The sequence below is a fragment of the Schistocerca serialis genome, chromosome 2 (assembly GCF_023864345.2).
Source record: "Schistocerca serialis cubense isolate TAMUIC-IGC-003099 chromosome 2, iqSchSeri2.2, whole genome shotgun sequence".
Classification (NCBI taxonomy): domain Eukaryota; kingdom Metazoa; phylum Arthropoda; class Insecta; order Orthoptera; family Acrididae; genus Schistocerca; species Schistocerca serialis.
This window is the reverse complement of record NC_064639.1, coordinates 149,764,783-149,780,292: the sequence shown is the minus strand read 5'-3', so window position 1 is coordinate 149,780,292 and position 15,510 is coordinate 149,764,783.

The window sequence follows — 15,510 nt, the reverse complement described above, 5'->3', positions numbered from 1 at the left end:
GTTTTGAATTTATATAACTATTCTGGAATTTTTTTTCTGTTTATCTGTCAGTTTACACAATTGACATTTCTGTCGCTGGAGTTTTTTACGTAACTGTAAATTTGTATTCTTCATTCATTTCATTATTCACGCTATGTAAACTTTTGCAAATGTTTAATTTTGTATACTACATTTCGTATGAATAAGAAATCTTTTTATGCTTTTGTTGCTACATGGCGCTACTCTTATATTCATCGTTTCTGTCTGGTGGTTTGAATTGACGCCGACCGAAGTGGCCGTGAGGTTCTAGGCGCTGCAGTCTGGAACCGCGAGACCGCTGCGGTCGCAGGTCCGAATCCTGCCTCGGTCATGGATGTGTGTGACGTCCTTAGGTTAGTTAGGTTTAACTAGTTCTAAGTTCTAGGGGACTAATGACCTCAGAAGTTGAGTCCCATAGTGCTCAGAGCCATTTGAACCTTGTTTTTAAATTGACTTCCTAATTATTGCGTTGTAACTAGTCAGTTAGGCTGCCATGACAGTTTTGTTTCTTGCATACTGTCTTGACATATCTGATCACCAACATATTTGTGGTGTGGATTTCGCCTGTTTAATTTGACGATACTTGTAGCTACATTTTCTGTTATATGCTGCGTATTTCTGGTTCGCAGATAACTTGATGATTGGTTCTACAGCAAAAGCGTCAAATAAAGCCCTTCATTTTTCAGCTGGTGCCTTCTTCTTAGTGACCAATACAACGATTATGCAGGCTCCTGTTGATGCTCCTACAGTGTTTAACCTCTACAGCTCACTTTAGTATTGTAGAAGCTATTCCGTGATGTCTTACATGTGTTCTTTCGTTCTGTCCTTTCTTTTTTTTCTTTTTTTTACAAATTCTTTTTACTGGGAAGATCCAAATTTTTTACCTTATTAGTCGTTTAAGTCCATTCTCGCACAATTCTCGTACAGCAGCACGTATTTTTTTTCGTGTTGTACCATAGTCCATGAATCACTGCCATAAAGTGCCGTACCCATTCGTTCTCGGAAATTTATTCCTCAGATTGAAGCCAATGTTTCGTTAGCAGAGGAATCCTTTGTGCTCGAATGTTCTCGTTGTCAGTGCTAGTCTGCTTATTGAAAGTCCTTGATTTCATAGTAGCATAATTCGTTCACCTCGTCTATTTCATGGTTGCTAATTTTGATGTTAAATTTATCGCTAACCTCACGTCTGCTACTCCTCATGACTCCCGTCTTCCTGTTGTTTACTCTCAGTCATTCTTCCGTGCTCATCAGGCCGTTCATTCTATTCAGTAGATCCTCCAATTCTTTCTCACTTTCAGTAAGAATAGCAATATCAGCGAACCTTATCACTGATATTGTTCCACCCTGAATTAATCCCATTCCTTAACCATTCTATTTCCGTCATTGCTTTTTCGATGTCTTAAATAAATCTTTGTCATCATGTGTAAATGAACCGAATATCCTACAGTAGAATGCGGAGAATTCAATTTTCTGGAGCTGTAATTGTCTGGAACCTGTTGACGCGACAACGGTACGTCTTAACCGTAAATTTTCTTGAACAGTTAGATGTTTGTTAAGCAATTTCCCCACTTGAAGAGCTGTGCCTAGTACCAGAATTTTCACGTTGTCCATTTAACTTTGCGCACAGACATTCAGAGATTAGTTCTCAAATAGATAGCCTGCCGAGAACCAGTTTTAGAGGGTTACGGGAAATTTCACATCATGGGGTTTTGCAATGTAAACATGTTAAGCCCACTGATGAAGGCTGTCACCGTTCCAGTGATTACTCGTGTTGAGCTAAAAAGTAAGAAACACAGGACATATTTCTGTTCACCCAAAGAAACAATAATTACAAATTATCTTAGCAACAAGTAACGAAAATTCATCTCTTGAAGACCATCAATGTGGAGAACATATAACGCAAATTCAGAAATACAGTAGGTCACATACTACAGTCAGACGCATGCACACTGTAGGGCATTAAATGGCCACTAAGTTTCAGACATCTACACTACGTTGTAGATACCACCCAAATTCGGTCTGCCACGCCATGTAGCCCCGAGGTCTTGGGCGCCTTGCCACGGTTCGCGCGGTTCGAGTCCTCCCTCGGGCATGGGTGTGCGTGTGTTGTCCTGAGCATAAGTTAGTTTTAGATTAGATAGTGTGTAAGCCTAGGGACCGATGAACACAGCAGTTTGGTCCCATAGGCACTTACCGCCAATTACATTCAGTCCATCGCCAAATAACGCATTTGGATCCAGGGAAATCATGTTGTTAGTAAATCACGGATAATTGAAACCGACCTGCTCATGGTCCAAAGACTGCCAGCCGCTTGCCAACATGTAGGGTCCCACCGAATTCTTGGCTTATTAGTTACATCGACTGAACCCTGTCGATGTGCAGGTAGCTCCACACAGACTCACCTGTGAAATGAAAACCTGTCGCACAACGGAAACTTAGGAAAATTAATAGCCCTAATAAATGATTCCAGGTCGCCGTCCTTACCAAAATCACAGTAGGAAGGAGATATGGGGGATTCATCTGTCCAGCGGTCCAAACTACTCCAAATTTATTAAAAACATCAGATAATCTAGGACAAAAATCAAGATCTGATAATAGCATAGCATTAATTCTGGATAATCACAATTAAAAGGAAACTGAAACATAACATCTCTAAGTGCGACTGTATTACGACAAAGACCGTGGTGGTTGCGTCAAGAAAAGGATAAGACCATTACTTCACAAATAATCGAAAAAAAAACAGGTAAATACACAGTTTCAATGAGAAGAAGATGAGGCTTCTATCTGACGATGGGTGTAAGGCATCAAATGGACGCCCCAGACTGCCTGAAACATTAGTCAGCTACCAAACACTCAGTGCAGTTCTGAAGCAAGATCCCGTACAGTTATAGAAATGCACTACATGTTCGTAACCGCTCTCATCTGTACTTCACTTGGCAGCAAGATCTTGGCATACTTCCTCTCTGGTGCAACATGGACTTCGTAAGTTGGCTTGCTACTCACGTCTGTGTTTAAGCTGATGAATGTGAGCCCCGTCTGAAGAATGCAGCCTCCGAAAGTGCATCTGTCCACCATCGCGTCACTTTTTCATCCAAAAGCTAAGACCTAAATGAAACTGAAATCTGTGTCAATCGTCTCGCTACTTTCTCTTCTAGAAGCCCCAACCAAAGGGTCATTATCAACTGTCCTGATACCTCCTCGTTTTCGTGTCCGAAAATTACTGTCTGCCACCCGTTGGAAACCCTGTCAGAAAACGCTCTCCATCCAATCACCAAGTTCGTTAGGCGTTCCTCCAACGAGAAACCTCAGAATATAACTCTCTTCCAAAAAAGATGTCCAGTCTCTTAGTTTTCCATGTTGGAAATGTACTAACAATTTACTAACAATCTCGCATGCTTAAGAAAAAGTTCCAGCGCTAACCAATGTGCGCAGCAGCTGCGTCGTCTTTCCTCACAGAATGGCGTCCGATTTCAAACTCAAGCTCTTATTTCTATCACTGTCCTATTACCTTTCTTTCCGTTATTTCCGGCAATGCTCAGGTCAGCATATTCCATGACCTGGCGAAGGACAGATGGCATACCGGCTATTTACACAGCAGCAGATATTCCACTCCCAAACAAATGATTTTGTCCTCTCACGATCAGATGAGACATGATCTACCTTCCTAACCTCTGGCAAATCGCTCCTTTACGACCGGCGTCTGGCCTTCAGCTAGAAAGCACTGTGTGACACCGATTTAGCTCAAAAGGGCACCACACTGTCCAAGCTTTCTCTTTAGTGCATATTGATAAGGATCAACAGCTGCTTGTGCGGTTTTTCCAAAGAGCCAATGTGCCTACCATTTCGGCACAAAACACATAATAGCATTCATTGGCCCGGTCACCACCTGCCTACATGAATGGCTGCTACGGGGAGTCGTCCGTTGCCCGCACCGTGCAGCAAAAGTCTTTAAATTTCAGGCTGAGTTATCCCCTGGGCGCATCTCCACAGCCATTGGCCAGCAAGTGGTTTTTAGGTGGATGGCTCCCGAACACTGAGCCAAATTCTCCAGACCAGTACTAATGAAAACGAAATGCTCACAAAGACCACCTAGAATGCGAAGTCGTGAAAGGCCAATTATGTTTATGACATTCAGCGCCCCACATATTGTTTACCATGCAACCACAACATTGGCTGCTAGTGGCAACAGGAGACGGGACTGGAGGTACCCAACGGTGAGCACAACATGAGGCTGCGAACCGTCGACGAGTAACTCAAAACAGTACTACAGTGCTGGTGGCGTAGATACAAAGCAGAACAATGGCAAAGACAACAAAGAAAACATTGCATCACGTCTACGAAAACAGTTGCAGAAGACGATATTTCGTCAGAAATGAACCCAAGGAGTTTCGTAGGATGAGAAAGAAGAGGTAGGTGAAATATTAGCATTTCTGCAAGATGAGTTACTGGAATTTGTGGTGTCGTATATGCTCGACTGTGCGGGCAATGTACATCAGGAGTACTATGAACACGATACGTGATAAATAAGTAAAAATGATATTGAAACAGATGTAGAGCCACGTAGTTCATCACCCTTTGTGGACGGTGAGCCAAAAATCCCGTCTCCAAAGGACAATCGTTGTCCTAGGAGAGGGCACTGAAGATTCTTACGTACATCGAAGATCATCTGCAGCGTAGTAGTTATGAACAGATTTTCAATAAGCCCGCAGCAATAGACCCTGTAGCGCACTACCGATATTCAAGGAAGGACAGCGCGTAGTTGTTACAAAAACTGGTGTTTACTCGTTTCAAGGATACTCGATACAATTTACAGGAAGCGCATGATAGTGATGTACTACGTCATTCTCATGAAATTGCATGCGACATAGATTACAGTGATTTCAAGGCAAGCAGTGGGTGGTTGCCTAACTTGAAACAGTGGTACAGAATTGGGAAGGGCAAGATAACGAGATTTGAAACAAAGTGTCAACTTGATGCACAGCAAGCTGCAGAATCGGCCCGAAAATTTGTAGATAAGATAAACAAACGTTTATTTCAGTAAGAAATTTGTTTTCAACTCTGAACAATCGAAATTTGAACAGGAAATTCATATGAAAGGAACGCTGGAAACTAGATGTACCAAGAGAGATGTATCAAGATCAACTAACGCCGATGCCTGAACGCATTCGTATACAATTACTCCGATTGTTAAATTGGTTGGTTAATGGGAAGGAAAGTTATTTGTTGCGCTGCGAGAAGTTGGAGGTGCTCTGTCCCCTACGCTTCTTCCTCGTGTGCGAGATCTTGCAAGGTCAGTAGGGAAGATTTGCAACATAGAAAACAACGGAGGGAAAATTGGCTAAGAGAACTGCAGCTATGGTATGAGCACTGCGTTCGTCCAATAGCTGCTAAAAATAACTTGCTTTTGCTTGATTCTTGGTTTGCGTATAAAAGTCATACTCCTTTACAGTAAACTACCCCTCTTGAGGCCGGCCGAAGTGGCCGTGCGGTTAAAGGCGCTGCAGTCTGGAACCGCAAGACCGCTACGGTCGCAGGTTCGAATCCTGTCTCGGGCATGGATGTTTGTGATGTCCTTAGGTTAGTTAGATTTAACTAGTTCTAAGTTCTAGGGGACTAATGACCTCAGCAGTTGAGTCCCATAGTGCTCAGAGCCATTTGAACCATTTGAACCCCTCTTGAAAAGGGTGTGGCACTGCAGCTCATACCCCTTGGAACCACCGGACAAATTCCGCCTCTGGATGTGTATTTTCGCCGTGTACACTACCTGCAACTACACTTTAAAGGATGGCCATTTCCACCATAAGTTCCACGACACACTGCTTCGCATTCGGTTGCATACCTTCAAATTTCATCAGTTCTCATCTCCCCGTTACACCAATATGATTCTGTATGCATTCTTTAAGAGTGGATACCTAGATGGACGTCCTGCACAGTTTTGTAACTTTCAAAGAGCTTGCATTCGATGATGCGAACCTTTGTGGTCACTGTGGTGCGCCATTTCTCATTTGGTGTTATAAAATAGTTCAAGTTAGTGGTCTGTTTTGAACATTTGTTGAATGTCGCTGATGTCCATTTTGTGAAGTGTAATACGTAAATGCCATACAAGGTTTATATTGTACCTCCCGGATGCTCTTCTTCTGTCGCCCATCTGATGTACACGGTGAGTCATTAACAGCTAATATTTTTCCTGTCGTAATTGTTAACGCAATACCTTGACACGAGCTTTAATAAATATTGAACTTACAACCTCGCACTCAAGAGGTTCCTTGACAGAGGTAATCAAATTTACTTCATAGGGTGACTGCTTTATCTCTACAGTCATATGCATCACAAAGTTTGATACAGAAGTTAGACTTTTTCGAGAAAAAGAGGAGAAAATTCTGTCATGTGACCGATGAATAGTTAATGATAATCAGAGTAAAATGGCAATGTGACACCAGCCTGTCGCGTTTCAAACTTAAATAAATGTTTCATGCATGAATAATTGAAAAGATATTATATCATTTGGCTATAATATCAGTATTCAGTCACTGGAATCAGGCTGCTCGTCGAGGAGGATATGTTCGGACTGCTTTGAAATGAATTTTCAATCCTGAACCATGGTGTGTGGACGAAAATGCGATATACTCACGATGATGGAACCGATCAGGTTTGTTTGATTGGCATATCAGGAAGATGATAAATGTAAATAAAGAAAGAAATATTGGATTTAAATGTAATAATTATAGACGAAGCACAAGCACCGATTGAAAAGGATGGGGAACCAAAATGGCAGTACTCTTCTCAAGCGCAACTTCTTCCAATATTGGTTTATTGACACCATGGAAAACGTAAGTGAAGGTGGCCGAACAAGTACATGAATCGTCGTCCTACCAAATGCAAATCAGGTGTCTTACCTTTGCAGCAGTCACTTTGTGGTAGTGAACAACTTCCAATGAACGGCTCTGTTAGAACGACTTTCTGTACCACAGAGATCCTTACTCTAAATTCCCGGAACCCACGTTCCAATGTAAGCCGGAAAAAATATTACCTCCATCTTAGATGACTCCTAAGTATCATAAGGTTATAATTGGTAAAATATGAGCTGATTCAATGGAGTACTGAGAGTCGTTCTTCTACATAATATACAATAATAGCATAGAAATATGGATAATTATTCCAGTTAAAACTGTGTGGCAGCTTATAAAATACAAATGTGTTAGTAGCACATAACAAGCTAAGAGTGAATATTTGTTGTGGGGATGTTCCCTATCGAATCGAGAGCACAGAAGTGATGAATGCTGTCTCATTCTTCACTAGTGATCTTACGTGACTGTTGTATGAAGAAGTAATTTACACTTGTTTGGGAATCCAGGACGTCTTATTTCGTAAATCACAATTATTCCTATGCAGGAGACTTGCGCCTGCTGTCTCGAGACTTCCAGACATGCGAAGTAAACTAAGTAGCGCAAAACATGCAACTGATGATGCAGGGTTCTGTACTAGTAGCAAAGAAATCAGTGAACTAAAAATCAACCAGCATGTAAAGGGAAAGTCGCCGACGATGGATGAGCCCCACAGAAAGTATGTTCAGTTATCGAATCATTTGTGTCGGACCATGTGGTCGGAATGAGGTCAATGTTTAGTACCGTATCAACATCGTTGAATACACCTCTTCGAAGTTAAGACTTTACTGGAAACCTTCTCTAGTTCAACGCATTCCCAGTATTCCCTGACCTCGAAAACTATAACGAAACGACAGTCAGAAGGGAATCAAAGTTACAGATCTTTTGTGAAAATTCGTTTTAATAGATGTCACTGCTTCGCAACCAGCCTCGGCAACTCATAATAATCTGCATATGCCTCATCAAAGAAGCAGCCGGCCGGTGTGGGCGTGCGGTTAAAGGCGCTGCAGTCTGGAACCGCGTGACCGCTACGGTCGCAGGTTCGAATCCTGCCTCGGTCATGGATGTGTGTGATGTCCTTAGGTTAGTTAGGTTTAATGAGTTCTAAGTTCTAGGCGACTGATGACCTCAGAAGTTGAGTCGCATAGTGCTCAGAGCCATTTGAACCATTTGAACCATCAAAGAAGCACATTAAATACAGGTAGTTTTGCGTTACAAAGCTGTATCTCGCGGGCAGTTGCAGGTATAACAGTGCTATCGAATGTTACAGAAACTTTGTTGATGAATATTTTATGTATAATTATTATGATTTGTTTATAATTTAGGTGGATAATTTCTACGAACCATAATCTCGGAGAACGATTCAGTTTACAAAATTTTTTACAAAACTGTTACTCTTTCCTCCGTCAGAACATAACTCGATATTGTTTCACAGTATGATGCAATTAAAATGCAGCGAAACCAATCGTGATTATAAGTAAAGTACTTACATCTGAAGCAGTCTTATCTTCAGAATGTTACACAGGATCTACCGTCTAATACTTGTTCTCATTTTATTTCGTGACCGTATCAAAGGACAGTGTTACTGTCGGTGCACATTGAGGACTCATGTGCTTATTTAGTGAATTCCGTAAATTTTTAGCTACAATGACAAATACACACATAAATTAGTGTTCTAGAGTTAAGAAGATACACAATCATTTATGCAAGGTCTGAGCTCAGCCTCAAGCAGAAAACATGCACAAGAAGTATGTCATTAGTGGAAAGGAACTCAGATTTCTCCCTCGTCGTTTCCGTTCAGAGAACGCGATTTCTATAAGAGGAAATCCGAGGCAGGCAGACTCAGCAGATCATGTTGTGACAGGGGTAACAGGCAGCCTAGTCATGTTCCGTTTTGGGAACACCGTTTATATGATGGAGACAGCATTACTGCAGGCAGACTGAGGAGGACAGAAGTAGGGAGCAGCTGTCAGCGCTAACAGTGAACAATCGCGTTCCTTGATGCACCTCCTAAATCTTTACACTTTTTACTAACCTCTACATAAGATATTTAAGATGTTCATTAACAATTCCGTTTTAAAAAGTCGTCTCTGGTAATTATTAGCCGTTGTAATAATTACCCAGCCATGTTATAGGTTTGTAGCAGCTGCGTAATTTTGCTTCTACTATGCCAAATAAGTGCAACCTTGGAGACCCAACTGTCATGTTGTTTTAACCAGAGACGTGAAGTATTTTCAGAAGTGTTTCTTGGCGTCACGTCATCAATTGCACTGCAATTGATAAGGCAAGTTTCGAACTTTTTAACTATGTTTAATGAAAAGGAGAATCAAAATTCATTGGACTCATTCTGTGATCAAGTGCGTTTTGTTTAATATAATGTCAGTTATATATGCACAATGTTACTGTTTGATTTCAAAAGCCACTTGTGTTTTCTTAAGTCTTGCGTAACGACGGTAATTGGAACAGCAGCTGCAGTAGCTGCATTGTTTTCTTACAGTTAAACAGACGTACGATTAAACTTTTTTGATAGGTCAATTTACTACATCATTTGAGTAAAATTCATCTGCATAAAGACAATTTTTTAATGTTTCATGAATGCATTTTCGTTATTTAAATGGCAAATATTAATACTAACTGAATTGTGGAAAGTTTTAAAGTACTGAAAGTAAGTTTGTACATATTTTGTCAGTTTCATTCTTGTCATTGTTCTCAAAAGCTATTTTTAACTTTATTAAAAAATCAACTTGAATAACTGTTCCAAGCGGAATGAAGAGATTTAACTTTCAAAGTTCCTTCAGAGTGTGGTCATCACACATTCTGAGCTGGTGAAAGTCATGGTATACCTCCTAGTATCGTGTCTGACCTTCTTTTGCCCGGCACAGTGCAGGAATTCGACGTGGCTTGCGCTCATCAAGTCGTTGGAAATCTGCAGCAGAAGTATGGAACCATGCTGCCTCTATAGACGTCCATAACTGCGAAACGGTCGCCGATGCAGGATTTTGTGCAAGAACAGACTTCTCGATTATGTCCTATAAATGTTCGATGAGACTGTTGTCAGGCGATCTGGGTGGCTAAATCATTCGCTCGAATTCTCAAGAATGTTCTTTGTATCTATTGCGAACAACTCTAGACCGGTGGAATGAGGCATTGTCATTCATACAAATTCCATCGTTGTTTGGGAACATTAAGTCAAAGAAAGGCTGCAAACGGTCTTCAAATAGCGGCACATAACCATTTCCAGTAATTGACCCATCTTCACGCAGCCCACATCATTATGGAGCCACTACTAGCTTGCACAGTTCCTTGTTGACGAAATGGGTCCATGGCTTCGTGCGCCACACTCTTCTGCTTGTCTGCTAGCACCGACAACTCTATCAAACGCCGCCGCTATCGGTCGTTAAGTGAAGGCCGTCAGTCACTACGTTGCCCGTGGTGAGAGGTAATTCCTGAAATTTGGTGTTTCGGCGCACTCTTGACACTGTGGATCTTGGAATACTGTGTCCCCTACCGATTTGCGACATGAAATATCCCATACGTTTAGCTCCAACTACCGTTCCGCGTTCAGAGTCTGTTAATTCCTGTCGTACGCCGATAATCAGGTCAGAAACATTCTCATATGAATCACACGAGCACAAATGACAGGTGCGCCAATTCAACTGCCTATTTATACCTTGTGTATACGATACTATCGCAGTCTGTATACGTGCATATCGCTACCCCATGAATTTTGTCACCTCAGTGTATAGCAAACAGAAGTATTAAACTCCTGCGGAAATTTCTCAAAGTGAGTTTAGTCACAGTTCCTGTTCCTGTGGCGGATGCAGTCAGTATGTTTAGTGGGAAACCCAAAATCATGGTGACCAGTGACTTGAGTGGAATACTTTGTTGCCGAATACGTCGACTCAGCGGTTTTTATCCAAATGCTTCAGATGCAGTTCAAGAGTCAAATTACAGAGATAGGTAAATATGCGGTCAAGATTAGTTAAACAGTGCATTGTAGTTACGCATAGTGTTCGAAGTGCGAATATTATTATTATTTGAGTTCGCGATTGCTCTTTCAGTCGCTACGTCACACGAAGTCACAGTAAGGTCTCGCTGCTTCACAGACCTCAGATCTCTTTCGAAAAAGCTTATGTAAATAGAATGCTGTGGCTGAGCGTAGGAAAGAGGGGTAATACGTCGATATACATGGTGACTGCGACAGGGCCTTTCACATTTGGTACATCCTAAATCATCAACAATTTATTAAATTTTTCTGGATCTAGTGACAACATGTGTGTGAATGTGGAAAAAGTTGTCGCAGTTGTAGTAAAGGGTGTTTTGTGAGGCTACATTAACCCATTGGTAAAACAAGATATGACCAATAATACCAAGATATAAGTAATAAGAATCAGAAGAAATCTGATGCTCAGGTGGCAGAAGTCGAGATAATGAGTTAGTGTGTCAGGCAGAGGGTGACAGAGGTTGGCACACCTGAGCGAACAGCCAAGCGGTGCCCCAGCAAGTTATTCACCAGCAGAATACCGTGGCTACCTGTTTACGACATTGTGACAAATCCGTTGGCCTGTTAAGTGAATGAAGGGCACAGAAACAAGAAACAGCCCCCGGGAGCAAAACAGGCAGTGTCTTTAAACCGATCTGGGTCCCAGGAATAATAAATAAATAATAAATAATGAAGAAATAATAATTAAGATCAAAACTGAGGTAAGAGATGACAAATACAAAAAAAAATGTTCAAATGTGTGTGAAATCTTATGGGACTTAACTGCTAAGGTCATCAGTCCCTAAGCTTACACACTACTTAACCTAAATTATCCTAAGGACAAACACACACACCCATGCCCGAGGGAGGACCCGAACCTCCGCCGGGACCAGCCGCACGGTTCATGACTGCAGCGCCCAAGACCGCTCGGCTAATCCCGCGCGGCGACAAATACAATTAGGGAGAAATTAACCAAGAGGTTATGAGTGATCACCCACCGTTCAGTGCAAAAATGATGTTAATATTGCATAATATTAACAACGCTTTTGTTCAGAAAACGTCCTTCACGGGGAAAAATTTCGCAGGTAATCTCACAACCAGGGAAAACTCTTTCTAGTGCAATGGAAAAGAACCAGAAGATATAAAAAGACCAAATTACAATGTGATATTACGAGTAAGATGGACGATAACCAACATAAAAAAACGCTATCTGTAGGGAAATAAGAAGGAACCGAAGAGAGAAATAAAGAAAATAAATGCCAAGTTAACAAGTAGAACTGAAAATCAAGACGAAGAGAAAAGTAAGATAGTGCTGTTGTGGTTACTGTTCAGAATGACGTACTAGAAGTACAGAATCAGGCTACGGAAATAAACGAAAGGTTTGATGCTGCTACTGTTCCTCTTTCCAGTAGGATTCTATTACAGGTGGCTCTCAACGACTCGTCAGTACCGAAAGTTCTGAGACAATGAAACCAACTACTGTCAGAACGCCATGGGGAGGTTCATTCCACGACATAGATTTCCTTTTCCAAATAAAGCCACCCAAGGTTGGCGGTCATCAGCTACACTAAGTGATCAAAAGTATCCGGACAAATCCAAAAACATACGTTTTTCATATTAGATGCATTGTGCTGCCACCTACTGCCAGTTACTCTACATCAGCGACCTCAGTAGTCATTAGTCATCGTGAGAGAGCAGAATGGGGCCCTCCGCGGGATTCACGGACTTCGAACATGGTCAGGTGATTGGGTCTCACTCGTGTCATACGTCTGTACGCGAGATTTCCCCACTCCTAAACGTCCCTAGGTCAACTGTTTCCGACGTGATAGTGAAGTGGAAACGTGAAGGGACACGTACGGCCCAGAAGCGTACAGGCCGACCTCATCTGTTGGCTGACAGAGACTGCAGAGAGTTGAAGAGGATAGTAATGTGTAATAGGCAGACATCTATCCAGAACCATCACACAGGAATTCCAGACTGCCTGACGATCCACTGCAAGTGCTATGACAGTTAGGCGAGAGGTGATAAAACTTGGGTTTTGTGGTGGAGCGGCTACTCATAAGCCACACATCACGCCGGTAAACGCCAAACGACGCCTCGCTTCGTGTAAGGAGCGTAAACATGGGACGATTTAATAGTGGAAAAACTTTATGTGGAGTGACGAATCACGGTACACAATGTGGATACCCGATGGCAGGGTGTGGGTATGGCGAATGCCCGGTGAATGTCATCTGCCAGCGTGTGTAGTGCCAACAGTAAAATTCGGAGGCGGTAGTGTTATGGTGTGGTCGAGCGGTGCACAGGTCTACATTGATATTTTAAACACCTTCTTTCTTCCCACTGTTGAGGAGGAATTCGGGGATGGCAATTGCATCTTTCAACATGATCGAGCACCTATTTATTGGGTTTTGGAAATTTGTGGTACTTTCTACGGTACCAAACTGCTGAGGTCATTGGTCCCCAGTCTTACACACTACTTAATCTAACTTAACCTAACTTACGCTGAGGGCAACACACACACTCAATGCCCGAGGGGGGAATAGAAACTCCGACGGAACCGTGGCAAGGCGCCCGAGGCGTCGCGGCTACAACACGCAGCACCACCTGTTCATAATGCACGGCCTGTGGCGGAGTGGTTACAGCACAATAACATCCTTGTAATGGACTGACCTGCACAGAGTCCTGACCGAGTCCTATAGAACACCTTTGGGATGTTTTGGAACGCCAACTTCGTGCCAGACCTCACCGACCGACATCGATAGCTCTCCTCAGAGCAGGTGTCCGTGGAGAATGGGCTGCCATTCCCCAAGAAACTGTCCAGGACCAGACTGAACGTAAGCCTGGGAGACTGGAAGCTGTCATCAAAACTAAGGGTGGGCCAACACCATATAGAATTCCAGCATTACCGATGGAGGGCTCCACGAACTTGTAAGTCATTTTCAGCCAGGTGTCCGGATACTTTTGATCACATAGTGTACATTCACAACCGTTGTACGCTCGGTTTACCGTAATCTCAACATTTTGCAGCTTTCTGTCACAGATTATCCGCATCAACTGCCGATCCCAGTCTTTATCCGCAGCTTATATCGGTATTGCTTTTGTTGAGCGACTGTCAGTGCGTAGATGACTTTAACGCTAGTGCTGTCAACGGCCTACTCAGAGAGCATACTTGAGCGACACCAAATCTCGAATATTTTTCCCATTTTCTGACATACACGACTGACTAAACTTTGGATCGCTATTTAACTAATACACCTTCACAAATTTTTGAATGGAATTATTGTGGCCGTTTTACTGTGAGTTCGTCACCTCCTATCCCCTGTTCGATACAATATTAAGACGTTATACATTTTTTTTTTTTGGAAAAAGTCAAATAATAATACAAATATCGCAAGAGAGCTTTCATGGTAATGGTTGCATGATGGAATATATCTACTACCAATACCGAGAGGTGATTATCGGGGCTTTAAGACTTTGTGGCATTACATTTAAATTACAGCTACAAATAACACATCTATGGGCTTGTGCACGCACGGTTTCCTGTCGGAAGCGTGGCGACGAAGATTTTCTGGAACGTGTGACATTCAGTGATGAATGGACATTTGACCCCTGTGGAATTGTGAATGTGATGTGCGCATCTGGGGTTCAGCAAATTCCCAAGAATGGTATAGCTGCAACGACACTCCTCTAAACTGAATGTCTTTCGTATCACTTGCCGACGGAAGGTTTATGGGCTTTTTCTTTTCGGTGAAGCAAATATAACTGGCGCTTCTTATCATGATGCTACAAAACTATGGGTTTTTCCTCAACCGGAAGAATCCGAACGACAGAATTTAATTCCGCAGCAAAAATGGTTCAAATGGCTCTGAGCGCTATGGGACTCAACTGCTGAGGTCATTAGTCCCCTAGAACGTAGAACTAGTTAAACCTAACTAACCTAAGGACATCACAAATATCCATGCCCGAGGCAGGATTCGAACCTGCGACCGTAGCGGTCTTGCGGTTCCAGACTGCAGCGCCTTTAACCGCACGGCCACTTCGGCCGGCAATTCCGCAGCAAGATGGGTGCTCGCCTCACAGGCGTAACTCAGTACCCGAACCTCTGGACTGGCCACATGGAGCCGAAAGACAGAGCTTGTTTCACATGGCCGCCACCTTCATCCCATCTGACGCTATGCGATTCTTACTTGTAGCGGTTCTTAAAGGATCATTTGTCTCTACCTCCACTAGCAACTGATGTATCCGACATAGGTCTGAAGTCACACTGATCAAGGTTAGGAAAGAGCTCGCCCTTCAATTCGATGTGTGCTGTGTGACGAACATTGCGCACTCTGAAAACTTCTAAGGAAACCTGTTTGAGTAGTTCGTTTCATGTATTATTTGTAATTAAGTAGAGTGTAATAAATTTACAAAGCCTAAACCCCGATATTCGTTTTCAAGTATTTTGAAGCAAGTGCGTCCATACGATAGTTAGTATGGCGAGTAGCCGGGGGAGTTTTGCTATTTAGGGAGCAAAATAACTGATGATGGTCGAAGTAGAGAGGATATAAAATGTAGACTGGCAATGGCAAGTAAAGCGCTTGTGAAGAACAGAAATTTGTTAACATCGAGTATAGATTTAAGTGT